This window comes from Rosa rugosa, chromosome 1 (assembly GCF_958449725.1).
Source record: "Rosa rugosa chromosome 1, drRosRugo1.1, whole genome shotgun sequence".
NCBI lineage: Eukaryota > Viridiplantae > Streptophyta > Magnoliopsida > Rosales > Rosaceae > Rosa > Rosa rugosa.
In genome coordinates this window covers 48,266,361-48,272,360 of record NC_084820.1, presented here as the reverse complement: position 1 = coordinate 48,272,360, position 6,000 = coordinate 48,266,361, and positions in this window count along the sequence as shown.

Here is a 6,000-nt window from a genome sequence, read left to right as displayed (position 1 = left end):
CTGTGAAGAAAGAAGAACAAGATTTGAAGATCGTTCAAGTGAAGGAGTTCTAGAAGGAAGACAAACTTTGTATTAGATTTTGTGTGAATCTTATAGCCGAGCTAGTGCTATTCAAAGTTTGTAAAAGAACATATCCTTTTCAATATGATGATCTTTATTTTGGGTTCTCAAGAGTAAGAGCCCCGCAGTGTTTTTAATCTCATACTTGAGGTTTTCACTGCGTAACCAAAATCTGCTGTTTAGTTTGTTATTTTAGTTTCTGCTGCCCAGTAAGGATTGATCAGTGCACTGCAATCCTCGTTTTCTAGAAAATCATATTCTGTCCTTGTATTTTCACCTTGTTCTGAAATTCAAATGAGCATCCTGACTATATTCATTCTGTACATGCATCCAATATACATTCCATGGTGACAAGGGCTAAATATTGGATTACAGATAAGAAGCTTTTTGAAGATTACTACTGTTTTTCAAGCAGTAGGTCAAACAAACTCTCTGATGAGTTTCCTTTGGCCGTGGTTTTACTTGTTATACTGAGATTTATGATTACGTAGAACCAAGATTCTTTTAGGCTGCTTCTGCTAATTCTCAGTGGCAAAATGCCATGATTGAAGAAACTCTGGCTTTACAAGCTACCAGTACATCGCATTTAATTCCTTTTCCTTCAGATATTCTGGTGAGAATGTTGTTAGTGGCTAGTGGGTTTATAAAGTTGATAAGAACCCTGATGGCAAGTTGGCAACATATGGTTATAAAGCTTGTTTAGCTGCCCTGGAATTCAGTCAAAAGGACTTGACTATGTAGACCACACATCCTGATTGAAGAAGACTCTGTATGGCCTAAATTTGGAATGAAATGTTCACCAATTAGTTGCAAAATGTTTAAGTATATTGGTATTGAGAGAGATTGATGAGAGAAGTGTCTATCATTATAGAGAATAGGAGCCCTATATATAGGGATTACAAGTGCATAATCTAAGAGTACAAGGATTCCTTATCTCACTTGGAGTAGGAAACCTCTCCTATTACAACTATAGAACTTATCCTAGTTTGACTAGGCACACTAAGTGTCAATATCCTTCAACACTCCCCCTTGTGCCGCTCAAACTTGGTGGTGACGCTTCATCCGTTGCCTCGTTAAAAACCTTGCTCAAGTGAAAAACCCTGTGGGATAAAAATGAACTCGAGGAGGAGAAAAGAGTGCAACACGTCCTTGATCCTTCGAGACTGAGTAACTCCCCCTGATGTCGAAATCTCCCCCTGATTGCTACAATCATGGGAGTTCGGATAACCTTCTTAGTCCGATACTCTTCACATGTTTCTCGAAGGTGGATTTAGGTAACGACTTAGTGAATAAGTCCGCTATATTATCCTCTGATCGGATTTGATTCACTTCAATCTTTAGAAGTGATTGTTGTTGCTGATTATAAAAGAACTTAGGCGATATATGCTTGGTGTTGTCGCCCTTGATGAAACCTAACTTCATTTGTTCAATACAAGCTGCATTATCCTCATAAATGCATGTAGGTTCATCTGTGGTAGACTTCAAACCACAACTTCCTTGAATGTGTCGAATTACAGACCTTAGCCATACACATTCACGTACAGCTTCATGTAGAGCAATAATCTCTGCATGATTTGAGGAAGTAGCAACAAGGGTCTGTTTCGTAGACCTCCAAGATATCGCAGTGCTTCCCATGGTAAAGACATAACCTGTTTGGGAGCGACCTTTGTGAGGGTCAGAGAGGTACCCTGCATCAGCAAAACCCATCAAGACATCATTGTCGTTTTGATGGAGGGAGATAGGAGGACGCCGGCCACCATGAGCGGCGGCGGCGCCGGTGCCGGCAACATGGCCGGCGGCCATTCCATGGACGGGGGCGTTTTGCCTTTTGGGGTCCGATCCCAATTTTCCGTCATTCCTTTTCTCTCTGTAGGGATAGAATAGGCCCATATCAATCGTACCTCTTAGGTATCGAAAGATGGTCTTTACACCAATCCAATGGCGGCGTGTTGGCGCAGAGCTGTGTCGAGCTAACAAGTTCATTGCGAATGAGATATCCGGTCTTGTGCATTGAGCTAAGTACAATAATGCGCCTATTGCACTTAAATAGGGCACTTCGGCCTCTAAGGGTTCTTCGTCCTCATCCCTTGGACGAAACGGATCTTTTCCGGGCTCAAGACTACGGCCGATCATGGGAGTACTCGCAGGCTTTGCTTTATCTTCATTAAAGCTCCTTAGAATTTTCTGAGTATATGCAGACTGATGGATCAAAATCCCATCACTACGGTGCTCGAGTTCTAAACCGAGACAAAACCGTGTTTTCCCAAGATCTTTCATCTCAAATTCGGATTTCAAGTAATTAGCAGTTTCCTTTAACTCATCTAGAGTTCCAATTAGGTTCATGTCATCGACATAAACTGCTACGATTGCAAATCCGGAACTTGTTCTTTTAATGAACACGCATGGGCATATTTCATTGTTAATATATCCCTTCCCAATCAAGTAGTCACTTAGACGGTTATACCACATCCGTCCAGATTGTTTTAATCCATACAGTGAGCGTTTTAATCTTATTGAAAACGCGCTCCGTGGTTTAGAGCCACTTGATTTGGGTAATTGAAGTCCATCTGGAACCTTCATATATATCTCTGAATCTAGATCCCCATAGAGATATGCTGTAACCACATCCATAAGCTGCATGTCAAGTTTTTCGGAAACTACCAAGCTGACAAGGTAGCGGAACGTTATAACGTCCATTACGGGAGAATATGTCTCCTCGTAGTCGATTCCAGGGCGTTGTGAGAAACCTTGCGCCACAAGGCGGGCTTTATATCTTACCACCTCATTTTTCTCATTACGCTTTCTAACAAAGACCCATTTATGGCCAACAGGCTTTACACTTGGGGGTGTCTGCGTTACAGGCCCAAATACCTGTCTCTTTGTTAGTGAATCCAATTCAACCTGGACCGCATCTTTCCATTTAGGCCAATCTGCTCTTCGTTGACATTCTTCAACAGAGCGAGGTTCGATATCATCATATTCTATAATCCCTTTCGCAATATGATATGCAAATGCATCATCAATCGCCATAGAATTTCTATCCATCATCTCATGTACACTAGTGTAATTTATGGAGATCTCTCTATTCTCTGGAGTTGGTTCTGACATTGGAGCGTCCCCCAATGATGTCTCTTGGACATAACCATAATCCGGAATATTCTCATGAGATGGATTATTTATATCGATGATTAATGGATTATTTTGTGCCAAACTCGCTTTCTTTCTTGGGCGAGAATCCATCGAACCTATGGGCCTCCTGCGCTTCCTGGCGGGAGCCGTGGGCCTAGCCATAACGTCACCATCATTGAGAGATGGGACGTTGGCACCATGCTCATGCATTCTTGAGTTGGCGTCATGTCCTCTACTTTTAGGGACATCAATCCTTGCAGGCACGTTTGCAGCAGGTATGTGTGATCTCGTCACTTTAGCGATATCAGAAAATGCATCAGGCATCGATTCTGCTACGTTCTGAAGATCGAGGATTCTCTGCACTTCAATTTCGGACTGTGCGGTTCGGGGATCAAGATGAGACAGAGTGGGGACAGACCACGATAATTCCGGTCGTTCCTGTTGAACATTGATGTTCTTATCTCCCCCTAACGATGGGAAGACTGTCTCATCGAAGTGACAATCCGCAAATCTTGCGGTAAAGAGATCGCCTGTCAAGGGTTCTATGTAGCGGATAATCGTTGGAGAATCATAACCAACGTAAACGCCTAATCGTCGTTGAGGACCCATTTTGGTGCGCTGTGGAGGCGCAATTGACACATAAACTGCGCACCCAAATATGCGTAAGTGTGAGACATTGGGCTCATACCCAGTCACCATCTGGGACGCAGAAAAGGGTTGAGTGGCAGTAGGCCTCAGACGAATAAGCACAGCTGCATGCAATATTGCATAGCCCCAAGCAGAAATAGGGAGATTGGTGCGCATCACCAATGCTCGAGCAACCATTTGTAGTCGTTTAATGGTGGCTTCTGCGAGACCATTTTAGGTATGAACATGAGGAACAGGATGTTCAACATCAATCCCAATGGACATGCAATAATCATCAAAAGTCTTTGATGTAAACTCTCCAGCATTGTCTAATCTTATAGACTTAATAGGATGATCAGGGTGGTGAGCCCTTAACTTAATTATTTGTGCTAGGAGTTTAGCAAATGCAGCGTTCCTTGTGGACAATAACATGACATGTGACCAGCGTGTCGATGCATCAACCAATACCATAAAATATCGAAATGGTCCGCATGATGGTTGAATAGGTCCACAAATATCACCTTGGATTCTTTGCAAGAATGGTATACTTTCTTTAGTGTCCTTTGCATAGGATGGTCTCGATCCTAATTTTGCTAAAGAGCAGGCTTTGCAGAACGAATGATGGGCTTTGGAAACAACCAATGAGGATTTTGGTTGAGCCATGAAGTCACAATGGACCTTAGGAGTAAAAATTGGAGTCAAGGGAGTAGGGGTGGCGTCAAAGCCACCCTTGGGCAGCAGGGGGATGGCGGCGCCGACCGGTGATGGCCGGACTTGAGGGGGAAAGGCGCCGTGAGGTGCAGGTGCTCCTCCTTGATCCAAATTCCGAGTTTTACTTCCTTTCGTTCTGAAAAAGGGATGTCCGTGTGAAGTCTTTAATATACGGATCATCATGTCACGACCTGGGTGTCCCAAACGGTCATGCCAAAGCCTATATGTGTCGGAATCCCATAAATCATCTCTCATGACATGGTTGGATTCAATGACTCGAATAGTGGTTGCATACAACCCACTAGAGCGACACATAAGTTTCTCTAAGACTCGTTTATGTCCGTAGTCATTAGAGGTGATGCAAAGGAACTCTTGTCCATTCTCACAATGTGTTTCCACATGAAAACCATAGGCTCTTATATCTTTGAAGCTTAATAGGGTTCTTCCTGCCCTAGGAGCATAAAGAGCTTCGGTGACATTTAAACTCGTGCCATGCATTTGGCAACATAAATTGGGCTGGTCCTCGACCATGGATCAATCGAGATGATCCAGCCATCGTAGTCACGGAAGATCGAGATGGTGTCATCCATAGAAATAGCTGTCTATTTCGAAGGATAGTATGTGTAGTTGCACTATCCACGAGGCATTCTAGCTCTCCAGGAAACATACTGAAAAATAATAAAGTTCGAATTAAAAATATGTTCAAGACATTGTATAGAACAAATCGAAAACTTTATTAAAATAGCCAATGATTACATCAAAGTTTCTTGACCAAAATCTAATCCAATATAAAAATCAAACTGTAGACAAATCGTAGTCACTCAATCCGTTCGGTAATTTCAATTTAGTTGTGACCAGGTAAGGTAATGCGAGATTTTGGTGGAGTGTTGCTCACTTTTAAAACCGTTCTCTCAGATCAAACCTTGCCTAGACATCACAAGTACTCTTGAGTACGCCTAGAGGGAAAAAGTTAATACAATAAGTCATTTTATTGATTTAAGGCATAATTGCCATTACATAATTCTTGGAAAAGTAAAGGACTATACTAATCAAAATCTGCAGCATCCTTGTGCAATTCTTTGTCAGATTTGAAGTCCGCTATGGTGAGATTGACGTTGGCATCATCACCATCTTCTTCTATATTTTCGGCAAAATTGGCTTCATGCTCTCTGAAGTCTCTAAATGCCTTGTAATGCGCAGCCAATTGTTTGCTTGCTTTGCATTGTTTGAACCAATGCTCACTAGATCCACATCGATGACACATGTCATTGTGATTTCCTCCCTTTAATTGAGGTGCATTTTTTGCACTTGGGTGGCGTCCCCCATAGGAGTTGGCGCCATTCCCACGGCCCTGGGTGGTTCCTCCATGTCCTGGAGCCCCACGGCCTCCTCTCCCACGTTGCCATGTATTGCCACGTGATCGTCCTTCATTCTGACGAGTACCTTCCTTTGTAGGGCGGTTATATGGACCAG